A 16,455-nucleotide genomic window follows, 5' to 3' on the forward strand; every position below is an offset into this window, starting at 1 on the left:
CTTCTCACACTGTTCCATACTTGCCAGAGAAAGTAAAGTAGCAGAGAATAATGAGGAGAAAGAGAGCAGAGGCAGCAGAGAAACACATAACCTTGCAAAGTACAAGTAGGAAGAAGACAAAATTGTAATGTCAATACCATTCATAATGACCCACAGCATTGCAAGCAGCCTCATGGACACTCTGCCAGCACATGCCTGCAAGCATTTTAAGGTGAATGTGTTTTGTGAACATGGTGACAACTCCAAGGCATATAGAACCCCACATATTTTAGGAATGACCTTCATCTGTACCTGCAGGCTGCTGACTGGACAAACCAAATCTGCTCTCGAGGGCAGTCAAACACAGCACAGTCAGATAAAATGTCTCTTGCAGTATTTCTGCAGCTGAGTGAGTTTACAAAGCATGTCCTTGCTCAGTGTCACATCTACTAGAATAGTGGATCTATAGTAGATCTACTAGAATCTACTAGTAATAATTTATACTGCCTAACAGTATAGTTTAAGTAATTATGCAGGCTGGTCTCTAATTAAAGGGTTAACATGTTGCATTTCAGACTATTTTATACTGGAACATATTATCACAGCTTCTGACTACATCTTTACAACACTAAAATAAATTGAAATTCTGGCTGAAATTTTTCCAAGAGAAAAAAAAGGCTTGAAGCTTTGATTTGGAATGCAAAAAGTAAAATGAGGTGTTAATTTTACATGGCTTTGGAAATCTGAATAACATACTATTTTTAAATGTTTGTGAAACTTTAAAAGAAGATTTTCCACTTCCCTTTCATTGGTGTACTTATTGGATCTGTTCTAGCCCTTAACATATTCTGTAAAGCCTTAAACAAACCTTGTGGTTTCAAATGGAATCAGTTTGAGCAGGGGAATCATTGGTGCTGGATCATAGAAACATACTAAAAAACACCAAAGTTAAAACCTGTAAGACAAACAAATTATAAAAAAACAACACAAATTTTGAGTTTGGGTAATGAAAAAAAGATCCATAAAGGGACACAGACTTCAAAGAAATAAAGTTAACTCTGAGGTTGTTTTTTCTATTTTCCAATACCATAAATTATTCAAACATTTTCTATTTTGCTTAAAAATAAATACCTTTTTTTTGTTTTAATAATACCTAATTTTTATTAGTGAAATTTTATGCTTTTTTTATCAGTCTTTTTTTATCCTAATTGATTAGGTTAATTTGCAATATATCCACAGTAATTAGCAACAAATACATTCTATTGGTTTATATTTGGGAATATATTACATGGGAGTAATACTCTGTAGAAGTAACAGCCATGGAAACATTAAGGTGTTGCACCTCTGAAGGATAATGATTTGGGATGCACATTAAAATTCAGAATCATTGGAAGGGTGTAAATGTGTGAGTCTGCACCATACAGAAGTCCTGCCTACTCTTTTACAGTCCTTGCAGAACTATTTAGTGAGTGTGGATGGAAACACACAGCAGCATCATTTTCACTCAGTCATAGAATGGAATCACTTCAATATTTATATTAACTATTTATGCTGATCATTTTCTTCTGAGTTCATTTAAAGAATGCATAATTTCACAACAAATTTCAGGCAAAGATATCAGGGGGTATTACTTTATGCAATGATGCATGACACTGTCTGAGATGCAGTATTATAATAAAGTCTGATGTTTGCAGCGTGTTCTGGCTATAAATTGGTTCAGTAGGTCCTTCAAAGGGCCCCTCACTTCCTTGAAATCTGTTTGAAGTGCCATCTCCTTTCTTTAGATCTACCTGAAATCTGTAACAGAGATTCATAACCACCAGCCTCAGCCATGGCTTTATTCAGGGCAAGGACAATAGGAAAGTAGATGCCCTTGTGCCATTTTAATTTTTTTCTGGCAGTGATGACATCAGTTAATTTAAATCATCTTTAGCTATTATATGTATGAGTGCATATGAGTCCATGCATAACTAAAGAACTAACCAAGAGATTTTGAAAGAAAAATCCGATTGTGATCTACACATCAAAAACTGATTAGAAATAATATCCAAATGGAGGACAGAGAGAAAGTGGAGATCTGCCAACTACAGTTATTTGTGGAAACATGATGAAAGAGAATTTTAATAAAAAACATTCCTTCACAAAGACTACAGTATCTTGCTTGGAGTATTTTCCCAGAAGTCATTAGGAGATTGAAAGCAGAGTTTAGAAAATCTCTGACTGGGTTCAGGGTGCTGCTGTGCATCATAATTTTTCTTCAATACACAGATCTGAGGCAGCAAGCAATGCCACAGGTCCTGGACTGCCTAACACAGGCTGAACAGCTTGTGGGTCTCAGGCTTCTTCTGTGGCTTCTTCATACTGAGACCCCAAAAACAATCCTCATACTGTAATTTTAGACTACCTGATACAGAGTCAGACAGTCTGGGAGCATAACACTCTAGGGAAGCAATGTAGTACTTGTCCAAGAGAATGTATAATTAAGTAAACATTATTAACATAATCATCAAAACATTTTACAAGATATAGTTTTTCTAGAATAAGGTTTAGTCTGAGGTAAAACTTTGATTAATAAGACTTCCTGCTTTCATTCTATCGCTGTATAGCACATCAGCTTTCCTTATCAGTTTTCAAAGCTGCAAACTATTGTGGGCAATTATGTTTGGATGTTCAGGGTTTGTCTTCACATCAGAATGAATGGAAGCAGAAATTTAGCTATTTAGTTGTTAGTTCTATAAACTCAATTAAGATACAAGTAGTATTTTTCAAATGAATGTTAAAATGTAAGATCTGTGTTTAAATGCTATTAAAATACTCAGATTTTGCTCAGGCCAATATTCAGATTATAGAGAGGAAGGCGTCATAGTTATATTTCTTCTAAGATGATTCCTAATGCAAAATTTTTTGCTTTTCTTCATCTGTCATGATGAATATTGAGCACTTGAATTTACTTAGGAGCAATATGTTACAATATATATATAAACTGCAATAACTCATTAATATATGAAGCCACTGAAATCAGAAAAGTTACATTCAGAACAGCTTTTTTCCTATTTACTGTAAGTATGGTATGTTCAGAATACACACAAAATTGCACAGAATATTCTAAGTGCTTATATCTGCCAAATGCACATAAGTTTTCCAGGAAAAAAGAAAGAAGAAGGAACATAAAAAGGATCAAAAAAGAACAAGAGAAACTCGAAGAACATAAAAAGAATCAAAAAAACAAGAGCAACTCAATGTATGTGTTACATATAATAACAGGTCAGTAATTCAGTTGAAATAGATTTTAAATAATCACAATATTATATTATAAAGACAATCAACTAAATAATTGACATATAACATTTTTTTATAAATGTCAACCATTAGTATTTGGCCTAGCTTATTTAAATATTAGATGGGCCTCTAAAATAGGTCACTCAGCTTTCAAGTGTAAGTAGAAGTCTATCTAATCAGGGCAATTAAATGTGTATTATTAAGGGTTTATTCAGTTCTTTTAATCATTATAGAATTTAGAAGTCAGTTTCTTTTATCTGTAACTTGGATCCTTGAACACAGAGCACTTGAGGGATCGAGCATCATTTCCATTAACTGTACTTTCTTTGAAGTAAAATCTTTAGTCTTTTGCAATATAATTCCATGTTAATTTAAATCACTGTTCTGCCTTCCTGTAATGAGCTTTATTTTTACAGCACTTGACTGTAACAGTGAGGTACAGACAAAACAGGTCTTGAAGAAATGAATTGGCACAGGTGTAATTGGCACAGAATGTAGCAGACTGGTTTTAATTTTTTGATTTTTTTTTTTTACATTAGCTTGCTATATTAAAAAATCCTGCTGGTACCTGCACTTGTTATAAAATGATACATTCTTTTCCTAGGTTAGAGCTCCACTTGGTGGTCAGTAGGACAACATGTAAGTTTGTCATTAACCTCATTTAGAAAAGAATTACAAGTATACTTAAAGTTATTTTTATTATATAAAACGATAATTTAAAAAACCCAAGCCCCAACTCTAAGTAATGTGTACCTTGATTTTATTATGAGCTAATAACAGTACTTTTACTTTACTTTTTTTAAAGATGGAAATATACTGTTCCTTAAAGCAAATGCTGACAAAACTTAATTAATTCTCACTGGTTTATCAAACTGTATAGCAAAGCAGTCTTATTTATGCTTGGCAGATACAAAGCAGATAACACAGGAACTGAAAAAATTTCCCACAGTGATAAAGAGAAGTGATTTTGAGTTCTTTTTGGGATTCAAAGAGCACATTGGGAAGGGAAGAAAAGAAAAAAGATAATGATTTGGTTTTTACATCTCACGTGCAGTTAATTTGTTAAAATGCTGTGTTTTCAGTGTCAGCTAAAGAGTATATCAGTATTTCCCCATCTAATGAAATCTGCACTAGATAAAATGTTCAGATTCTGATCTTTATACATTTAAACAAATAAGGTAATACTTACTTCTCTGTTTTACAAACAAAATTTTGCTCACTGGAAAATTATCAATGGGAAAATATTCTGTCTCATTTAATTCAGTGGTTTTGGTATCAATTAACTCCTTCCACCTCATCATAAACTTTTGAGACAGCAACTTAGAACAATAATCACACCCTTAATAGCATGTCTCCTGACACTCTCCAGTAACTTCCATCTCTGCTTATCATCTAAATGAAGAAGATACATAGACGAATAATGTCCACAGTACTTTATTTAGTATTTACAAATAGTCAATGGGCACAAACTGAAATACAGGAGGAAAAACTTTTTTATTCTGCAGGTGACCAAGCATTGGCACACATTGCCCAGAGAGGGTGTGGAATCTCTATCTTTGAAGATTTTCAAAAGCCTTCTGGACATGATCCTGAGCAAGCAAGATTTAAACAGCCATGCTTGTGCAGGGTTGTTGGGCCAGGGCAGATGTTCTCCAGAGGTCTCTCCCAAAACCAGCAATTCTATCATGATGTGTTTCTGTGATTTTGCTTAAAGGAGAATCTCTAAAAACTTGCGTTTATGAGGATAAAAGATATCCTAAATTGTGAAAATCCTCATTAATCCTTCTTTCTAGTGTTGTTTTAAATTTTTCTTCACAATATTTTTCTGCTTTTGGACATTTACTGGGTTTTAATGAGCTTTTCAGTGCAGTTCTTAGAAAACTAGAGTTTGGAAAAGTTTGGTAAACATATTTTTCTGTAAATTTTCTTAATCATGTTTATTCTGTATAAGATTTTTTAAAATTCCTGGCCAATGGATGTTAAGAGTTTTAGTATGAGTTTTTAGAGAATTTTAAAATTATTAACTCAGAAAGAAAATAAACAAACAAATAAACCATCAAGCAAATCTGTTTAATGGCCAAATTTTAGAATAACTGTGGCATTTTTCAACCATTTACTGAAATTCCTACAGCCCCTAAACTTACGATTTCTTAGTCTGTTAAAAACTTACTATTTCTTACTTAGTCTGTGATTAGATGCACTGCTGCCTTGAAGAAGAAAACCTATATGATTTATTCAATGCATGCATAAACACCAATACTTTTATAAGGCTTTGTAATCATGTAAGATTTCTTACACCTAGTTTTAGTCACCTAAAAAATCGTGTATGTCTGATCTATCCTTACTGTCAGTGGGGGAAAACAAGCTGGTTGAATAAACCAGACCTGTGCATCTAGCTAACAAAAAGGTGAACAGTCTTGGGGAGACACTTGTTTATCTGTGAAAGAGAGCCTGAGTCTCCATCCAGATCAGTGAGCCTATTACTGTTCTCTGCCCCTGAGGCTGAGTGACAGAGTCACCTCCAAAAATACTTTAGGGAACAATGTTCTGCACATACTTGCTCCTGAACTGTTCTCAGATAGTCTTTGAAAAAGGCTGAGTTGCCTTAGAATGAAACCACGTCAGTGACTGTGAAATATACAGTAGAAATGCTTGTGCCCGGGAAGGTATTGTGGCGATAATAATTTACCAAAATTGTTGTAGTTATGAGTTTTTACTTTCAACTCAGATACTTTCCATGCAGCTCCACCAACTTATATACAGAACTGCTACTTCTGACATGATAAAACAGTGTTTCTTAGTGACAAATGTCCTTTTTAATAAATGTATGAACCTCCTGAAAAACTCAGCTTGCATGATAAATACAAAAACGTCAATAAAATTTGAAAGGCACTGGGTTTTACTAGAAATCCTTTATGGAACTTTATGGCACAGAATTATAGGGGAGCCTAAATGTCTCAAAATGGCCTTCCTCTAAAATACCACTTCCATAATTCTTGCCTGAGGACCATATAATTCTGAACACTCTTAAAGTGAGATGTCAGCAAAGATTTTCTCTCTTCTCCACACATAGTTATTACACTAAAGAATTAAAAGGTAAAACAATAAAAGGTTGCAATAAAAGGATACATCTTAGTTATCAATTGAGGAGTAAAATATCACCAGGGTTTATGTGTGAATTAGAAAAATCATTGAAATTAAAAACTTCTAAACCAGGTTTATCTTTATATATGCATCAACAGCATCTCAAAAGGAGATCGTAGTTTGCTAATATATTAGAATTTCTTGACCTATCTTTTATATTCAGTTCAGAATAAAGGAGTACATAAAAGAGAAATTAATGGCAGAAGGCTTTCAAAAGACTATTGATAGAGTAACTCAGGAAAAAGATCCCTTAAAGTTAAACCATATAGTGAAAGGCTAATATTAGAGATTACAATCTAGCCAAAATATGGGAAAGAGGGAGGAAAAAAATTAATTTTCTGCACATCAAAATGATAATCCAGAATGTTTCTGTTTGCAATGAAAAATATTGTGATTATTTTACATTACTTAACAATTAAAAAGTTTTCTCACCATAGGCATTCCCATACCTACTTCTGCAAGCTGTGTGGTTTAAATAGGAAATCAAGAATACAGATATTGAAACAATAGCTATTGCACTTTTTCATTAATATTTTCAAGTAGGTTGTTCATCACCATGTCTTAGTTTCTGATTAATACCAGTTAAAAATTTAAAACATAAAAATTTAAAGCAATACTTACTATATTACAAAGTAAATTAATTCAGTGCTGGCAAAAAGGATATTGTTCAACTGCACAGGTATTGAAACACAGAAATCAGAAATATGATTAACTATAGAAGATAATATGGAATAGCTGATATTTCATAGATATTTGTTTACAGTTTTTCTTTCTCTAAGTAATGTATTACTTGGCTTATAACTTTTATTTCTGGACCAAACCAATGAAAACCCTCATATTTCAGAGGCAAAAAACCCCTATGGACACACACACATCTTAGCTGTCTCATGAGAGATTTTTGTACAAATTTTTTTTGTCACAAAGAGATCATGGTTTTCATGTCATGTCTTGAGCTTCTTCTACTTCCCTATCCAATTAAGGCTTCTTTATTTTTTTTTCCTCCTGAAGACTGGATTATTACATGTTTCACATGTAAGGCACATGTTCTAATCCATTTGGTATTTTATTGAAAAAGAGTGTAGCAACAGTCATACTGCAAAATGGTTCATTTTTTCTCTCTGAACAGGGCCAAATGGAAGGTTATAAACCAAATCCACCCACAGGACCTTGTTCTTCGCTTCACAATCTTTCCTGCTGTGCCATTGCCTGAGGTCAGATCTGAAGCAGAACAGACATAACAAGCAATTTGGAAAGCTGAGCATCATCGTGTAGTTCAGTCTGGGAGTGTGTGCATGTACATGCCTCAGAAAGAACCACCAGACACAGAGAGTTGTAAAGTGCCAGATAAATGTTTCACTAAAATTTAACAATAAGATTGTTGTTCTGTTGGGGTTTTTTGTTTATTTGGTTGGTTTTTTTCCCTTTATGTCTGCATTTACAGAAAGTCTAAAGGGATTGCTTAGAATTAAGTTAAGGAACTAACGGTCAACTCTACCCCTCTCCTCTGTGTCTTCTTTATTTCTCAGTTTCTGCTAGCATGGTCTCTCAGGTTTTGTGTGGTTTTGTTTTTGTTTCTATTGTGGTTGCAGAAATCTGAGCTTTGCTGCCTTCAGTATCTGGGATGTTCCTCATGGCCAGGCAATTTGCTGTCTCCCCTCTGTCCCTCAATGCTCTCACAACTTTGTCTTGGAAAACAGACTATCCCCTCACAGTACGTCCCTTAGTTTTCTCTTTTTTATGCCCTGAAATCTTATAATCATCTCCTCTGGAGCACCCTTTCTTGCATTGCAGGATGAGACATACCCTCCAGATCATAGAATCAATAAATCATAAAACATCATAAAACATGAAAAATCATCTGGTCCAAACATTTTATGGAAAAGGGAAATTAAATGAGATTATCTAGCACCATGACCAGGCTTATCTTGAAAACCTCCAGGAATAAACACCCCATCATGTCCTTGGAGATATTGTCTCAGTAACAGATTTTCCTCTTAGTGTGGTTTTTATTTCTGACATGTCCATCTCACTACTCAGTTTGTTTGCATCGTCAGACCTGATGAAGGTACTTTCAGTCCTCCTGGAGAAGTTGAACAGTGTCAGGCCTTTGGGGCTTTCACCTGTAAAAGCCATAGATTGATACCCTCTGTCTGTGGTCTATTAACCAATACTCTGTCTATCTCACAGGACAGCTATCCACTCTTGCCAGTTTGTTTAGGATGAAGCAATGGGCACCCGTGTCCAGGTCTTTGCTTAAGTCCAGCTAAACAGAATGCACTCCTTGCATTTCTGTGGATATGCACTTCATGCTCTTCATGCATATCCACAGAAAACCCTACTTTGTTGTAGAAGGTGATCAGGTTGGTCAGGCTGCCAGATGTTTCCACGTGGCACATTGCATCTTAAGGGGGACTCACTGGGGGCGAGTCCAGATGCATTTTCTGAAACTCTCGAACTCCTCATTGGCACGGTGTACACTGGCAACATCCTAGACATCACTAAGACAAGAAAAGTCTAGTCCAGGATCTATCTACCTGACTTTTCCAAAGTCTAGTTTATAAGATAGAAGTAAGCTGACATCACATATTCCTGCAGACAGTCTTGTGGAAGAGTACCAAACATGATCATGAACCAACAGTACTTAAAAGTTTGTAGAATTGATTCTGAGGAAAAGCAAAAGTGAGGAAGAAGGTTTAAATTATTGAAAATATTTTTGTTGTGGTCTGTGCTTAAGTTTTGGTTTTGCTAGTTTGGTTTTTGGTTATTTTTGCTTTTTTTCTCATTGGATATTCCTAACAAAGATTTTGATCAAAATACAAGTAAATCTATTTTGGCTGTTTTGAACAGAGGCTTTGAGGGCTGAAAAGAGAGGTAGTTATGCCAGAGATGTTTAGACAAAACGAGAAGAGATAGCTAGGTGAGTGGTTTTCAATTTTTTTTTTTTTTGAGAAATGATTAATGATGGGATTTTAAGTATCAATTTTTATTCTTTAAAAAAACCCCAAACCAGCCAAACAAACAAAATACCAAAAAACCCACAAAAACCAAAAAACAAACAAAAAAAAAAAAAAAAAAAAAAAAAAAAAAAAAAAAAAAAAAAAACCAAAACACAAAAAACCCAAACAGATGGAATATAATCTTTCTTTAAAAAAAAATCCTGTCACAGTTTTCAAAACCATTGTGACAGGCAAGCATCATTTTAATGCCATTTACCTAGGTAATACTTTCTATCTGAAGTTTATTACACCTGTCTTTCCAAACAGGCGCAGCTGTATTTTTAGATGACTCCTAAATCCTTCAAAGGAGCTGTCACTCAGTCGTTACCTCGCCACTTCTGGTGAGAGGGATGCGCTCCCCGCTGCCAGGCTTTGCTAGGATTGCAGAGAAGCGCGGCTGCCTCCTTTCCCCTGGGCGGCAGTGCTGCACAGGCGCTGCAGCCCGGCCGCGACACGGGGCACAGCCCGGCGGTGACACCGCTGCGCGCAGGGAGGGACACCGCTGACAGCGAGTGTAGAGAAGCGCACCCCGTCGGACTGAGCATAGGAAATAGCTCTGCATGCCTAGAGAGGAGATGTGCAGGACCAATGGGAATATATGTGTTGGTAGGAATGTGGCTTGAATAAACTGCAAAATCTGTAGGATTTGATTCAGCTGCAGCAGCGACGATGCAAGCACAAGCTTAAATGCTGCTCCGGTTTTGACAGTTTTCATTATATCCTTTATGGTCTTGCCTGTAGAATTTAGTCTGTGACTAGATTAAAAAAAAAAAAAGAGTTTTAGTGCACTGAGTTGTAGTATTTAAAGTAGAGGCACTGAGTTTCAAGAGTAGCATTCATATTACAGATTTTCTAATGTTTTAAATAATGATATTCTGTGGAAGACGAGCAGACATGTATGACATTCACAGAATAAAGCCCATTCAGAGGCCATAGAGACAACAGAATCTATTTACAGAGAAAGTGCAAGTGCCACTTGTTCAGAGCTGTGGATTTTCCGTTGTCAGAAGCAGAAAGAGCTCTGAGGCTACCAAAGCATTTAGAGTGGTGAAGGCTTTCAGTGTTGACTTCCAAAACCAATGAGCTTTGGCTGCTTCTAATGACTTTAATGAGACCTGCTCCTCCAGAATTTCCAAGAAACATTTTAATACATTCTTGGCACTAAACAGGAGATATAGTACACTAAACTATCAGGAGATACAGTACATTAACAGGTAATCCAGACTAAAAAGCAAGCAAGCAAGCAAGCAAGCAACAACCCCCACACGCACAGTGTTAGGTACACTTAGGGTAAACATAAATAATCTATTTGCTTTGGTTAGGAACAATCAACATAGCATTTCTGATGTGATATGAGGATAGATGTCACCATTAGTTGTATTTTCCTTCAAAGTAATCTCAACCTTTTTTGCAGTAGCTGATTCTCTTTTGTACATTGTTGTCTTGAAATGCAATTGCATGTCATAGCAGAAACAGTTCTGCTGAAAGAAGAGTGATTGATGTCTGACTGAAAACACAGTTAAAAAAAAGCATGCCACTGAGACCAAATTTCAGATGCTAAAGTACATGCTAGTATCACCTCCTCAGGAAATATTCCAGGCTGGAAGCTGTGCCCTGCCCTTCTGTTTCAATCTTCCATGTCTTCTCGCAACATGTTGCAGATCCATTAAATATTTTGCAAAAGATTTTAAAGAATTATGTTTTCAATAACTCATAATCTGCTAACAATATACTAACAATTGACACAAGGAAGTCTGGATTGAAAAAAAAAAAAACAAAACCAAAAAACCCCCAAACTATTAAAGTTCTTAGCACTTAAACTTATCATCCCACCAGTTATTTCTTATGTGACATCTAGCCTACTGACTATTTTTAGAGGATGAGGAGTACTTGGACTAAAATCATTGTAATTCAGGCCAAAAAATGAATAATCATACTGTAGCTAACAAGATTTACATCATTCACAGTGATTTCTCTTGCTGCTCTTAAACAAGTTGTGACCTAAAATAAAACCCCTGATTAAAATATAGATATAAATTTTAAAAAAGGGAAAAAAAATCTGTAGTTTATTTGTAAGAACAGTACTTTTAATTTACCCATAATCTGTCTCACCCAGTTCTCCCACCTAGGGGGGAAATTTTGCTGTTCTTTTTACTTTTGATTTATATCGGCTGGTGTCATGCATGTTCCTAATACTCTCTCTAGCTTCTATAGGATATAGAACTATAAAATATCTGCATCTGCTTCCATAAGAAACATCATCTTGGCAACAATAGGATTCTGTAAGGAGGGACTGACAATAAATTCTTTAAAAAGTCCACATATTCGAGAAAAAAAAAAAAAAGCATAGTCCTATTTTTATAACTGCCTCATTTCCTTAGGAAGAAACAAAGGATGGATGGCACATTAAGGATTTAAAAGAAAGGCTGTAAAGAGAGTAAGGGAAAATGCTTTTATCAGGAGCTTAGGATCTCATAATAAGTGACAGCTGATGCCACAAACAAACTAATTAATGATAGTCTGATGAGAGAAAATGTCCCCTGGAGAAGAAACAAAACAGAGCAGTGACAGAATTAGAGAGAAAAAGCTAAGGGTAAGAAGAAGAAAATATTATGTTATTAAAGTTCTGTATTTAAGTAAACACAAAACTCTAGTTCATTAAAGAGCAATGCTTATGCATCTTGTAATAACTTCTACTGTTTCCATGGTACCTGTCACATTTTGGGGAGACAAAATGTACCTTTGGGGAACATGAAGTTTCGTGATTCTGTGTGGCAATAATTAGTGAATTTTGGCTTTGTTTTTAAAAATGAAAGGAAAAATGTCTTTAGATTTTTTTTGTCCAAGCTTTGTTATTGTACATAGGAAATCAAAACTCAGATACAGCAGATAAAATTATCAACACAGTTGTGATTACTTGAATTGAGCAGATTTTACAGAATCACAGAATCAATTGGGGAAAGACTTTTGGGATCATCAAGTCAAATCTTCAACCAAACAACACCTTGTCAACTAGACCATGGCACTGCATGCTACACCCTGTCTTTCCTTAAACATCTCCAGAGACAGTGACTCCACCAGCTCGCTGGGCAGCCCACTGCAATCAATATCTAATTACCCTTTCTGTGAAGAAATCCTTATGTCCAACCTGTACCTTCCCTGGAACAGCTTGAGACTGTGTCCTCTCATCCTGTTTCAGGTTTCCTGGAAGAAGAGGCCAACCCCACCTGGCTACAACAATTGCCCCTGTTTATGGAGCATTTCTTTACATAAGTGCTTCAGTAAGCTGTTCTTTCTAAGATGCTGCAGAGAAACACCTAATGTTTTCCAACTCTCCCTCCATATCCCTGGACATGAGCCTTGGCAGCAGATTCCTATTTTTCCTGCCTCCTGCTTGCCCAAGATTCACTATAGGTGTTTTGCAATCTTGCTCTACCATTTTAAAATATTTTGAAATATGTCACTCCTCACTGGCATGCCCTATCTACATTGATAGCATGAGGAAAATTCTTAAATGTAAGGTCATTAAGTGGAATCAGGTTCAGACCTTTCACATTTCAGTCTTTTCCCGCTCTTTATATAACTCTGACTCTAGAGCACACAGAAGTAGAGCTATAGAATTTTTTTTCTTTTTCTTTTTCAATGAGGTCACCTGTAGTGAACTGAAGTGTTGCTATGTAGAGCAGGAACGTGGTCTGTCCTCCTCAGACTACAGGAGCAAGACAGCAAGACATGAAGGCATGAAGGTCCTACAGCCATAATCCCTCATAGCCCAGGTGCTAAATGCCCTCTCCTTTTGCAAGGTCCGTAAGAGCAAAGTGATTATTGTGCAAGGGAAGATGTTTTGCCTTTTTTCAGGAAAGAAAGCACATGGTAAAATCTTACATATTTTACTCAAGATTTGAACTCGAAATCTGTTGCAGTAGAGACAGACAAAGACAACTATTTCTTTATCCACCATCGCCAATCTTTATTCTTCTCATATTTATATGAGCTCTTATTTATATGGTTATCAGAAGGCATTGTGTTTAATTCTAATTGGCTAGTAACTTACTGCAACTCAGTTCATTGGCTGGTAATGGCTAGTGTACGTGCCCATCAAAAACTATCCTCTCTAGATATGTTTGCATTCTTGTCTCCTCGGAAGGAGATGTTTCACACGGTAGACTCTTTCTCCTCACAGGTGCAAACTGGTTCCCACAGAAAGAGACTGTTATGCAGGCTGATTCTCACTGTTGCAATTCCTTTCTCACAGGAACTTATCAGGCTGGCTGTTAGCAGTACCCAGCCAAAGCAACAAGGCCTGAACCATGATTTTACAAGGCCTTTCTTTTGTAAGGTTTTATCTATAGGCCATGCAAATCTTCCAAGTTCAATTTATTTTTTTTCCAGGAATGAAAAAGCAATCAGTCATCTTTCAAGGAACTGGAAAAGAAAAACAGTTCTTTCCTATGTGGTCCTTTGGATGCCACTGAATAAATTTACTGGAGAGACCATGCCTCTTGGTCTAGCTTTCAATGCACAGAAAATGGTCACTCGACAGGGGTCTGGGCTTCTCTTGCATGGGCTGCAATTGGAAAAGTTTGATGGTAGATGAATACAGGAAATCTTTCCACTTTTTCTGACTTTCCAGAAACACTCCAGAGTTTAATGTTGCCTGTGATGACAGAACCAGTGTTAAGTTACCATCAGACTGAAAAAATCACAGGCATTTACACTTGGGGGTGCAGGTGAGGGTCTGCCTACCTTCGCCTTTAGGCATCTGGCCTGAAAAATGCAGACCAAGAAGGCAATCTTTAATGGAAAATTAGTCCAGATAACAGCACTATATTTATGCCTTCCATCACCTCTATAAAACTGAAGCCTCAAAAGACTTTTTAAACTCCCTAATCCCCAGCACATATTAAGACTGACTTTTTTACACTACTAGTTGTCAAAATCAGCAGCTCTGCCTCGAGAATCTAATCTGTTGTGGAAATTAAAATTAAAGTGTCCAATGAATTAATAAATGGCTATCCAGTCTAACCTTCTATCCTGCTAGGCTTGCGACCAAAACCAATGATGTTAAACAAAGCAACAAGGACCTCTGAGTAAGCAAACTTAACTGTTCTGCAGAAATTACCTCAAATGTCTCTGTAGCACTTTGCAGTATCAATATATGTCAAGACTTATGATTTTTTACAGAAGTCTTATTAAATTTATGTTGTTTTTTTTCTGTAAGAATCCTAGATTTTTGAGTCCACTTCCTCCTAAAAAACAGTATATTGCTATCCCTTATAATGTTAGAAAGACTTTGAAGAGATTTCATTTCCAAATTTCTAAATGTTGAGACTTCATCCTGGACAACACAGCCAAAGCATTTGCTTTTTTTTTATGCTCTGACATTTGTAAGTATTTCTTTTATTTAGCCTTTAGGTTTTTTTCCTTTCTTCCATGCCACCCAACCCACCCAGTGGTTAAGATATTATTTGTAAGGATGAGCAGTAAAACTAATCAATTAATAATTTTGCAGTATATATATCTATACCTATGTCTATATCTATATCTATATCATCTATATCTATATCTATATCTATATCTATATCTATATCTCTAAATCTATATCATATATCTATATATTTATATCATACATCTATATATATACCTATATTTCTATCTATATTCCTATCTATATCTATATCTATATCTATATCTATATCTATATCTATATCTAATTTCTATCTCTATATTTATATCCATATCTCATTATAGGTACACATAGTTGTGTGTACACAATTTGTACATTGAATATTTTGTTAGAAGGAAAAACATGGTTAAGGAAGAATCCTGCCTAGTTGTCTTGCTTTGATGGCCTATTGCTGAGTTGGGGTTGGGAGAAATTACGCTCCACTATGATAAAAACAACGCGCACAAGTGAGAGAATTTCTGTATTAAATGGTAGATGGGGAATTTGTTAGAGACTTGCAGGCTTCTGTGAGGAAAAAAAAAAATCTTAATACTAGGGAGGGGATCCCGAGTCACCTTCAGAAGTAAAATAGAAGATTTTTCCCAGGGAGAAGAAGGATCCCAACAGGAATTTATTACAATACATGAAGCCAATAAATAGCTTAAAAAAAAAAAAAAAAAAGAAAAAGACAACCATGGAAAAGGAAGTAACAGCCAGATACCTTTTAATATCAAGTCTGTGCCATCCTGCAGGCACAAGCTGCTGGTTTTTTAAGATTTAATATGGTGTAATCTCATAATTTACAAAAATTTACAAATGGGGATTAAGGCTCTGAATAATTCATCAACCTATTTCTGACAAATGTGGTATTTAAGGAAGTATTCAAGTGTTCTCTCATGTTGACTGCACTGATGAAGGAAAAAACCAGGGAAATTTATTATAAGGTCCACCTTTTTTTTCTTAATATCTAAACAAGCAGATAAATGTGGGTTTATATGATTCAGTTAAAAATTAAAAACATTCCAATGCATGTACCTGATACTAATTCATCTACTTCATCTGCAGTTTATGTAACATATTAACCCTTCCAATTAAAAATTGTAGGTTTCCTGACACACCTTCATCCTAGCTTTCACATCTGTCATGGCTTAAGAATGGTACTCCCCAGTTCAGTGCTCCCACGGAGACTCTCCAAATCATGGGCTCCCCCCTTCCCCTGCCGGTGGCTGGAGAAAAGAATTGGAGGCACAAAAGGTAAAACTCATGGGTTGAGATGAGAGCAATTTGCTGGAAACAGTGATGAGATGAGGAAGCAATGAGTAACATTAACAATATTAAGAACAAAGTGTACAAGATAGGCAAACAATCCACATGTTATTGCTCTCAACCAGCATTACCCTACAAGGGTAATAGAGGAGACCCTTCACCCTATTCCCAGCAAAGCTGTGGTTTGGTACAGAATAACCTTTGTTAGGTTATTTTTTGTTAACCTTTATAATCTTTATAACTATTATAACCTTTGCATAACCCATCCTGGCTATTACAAAAGTTAAACCACTCCTACCTGGAACCAAGACAACATCTCAACATTCAAATTTTTACCATTCCTGC

This window comes from Geospiza fortis, unplaced genomic scaffold (genome assembly GCF_000277835.1).
Source record: "Geospiza fortis unplaced genomic scaffold, GeoFor_1.0 scaffold45, whole genome shotgun sequence".
NCBI lineage: Eukaryota > Metazoa > Chordata > Aves > Passeriformes > Thraupidae > Geospiza > Geospiza fortis.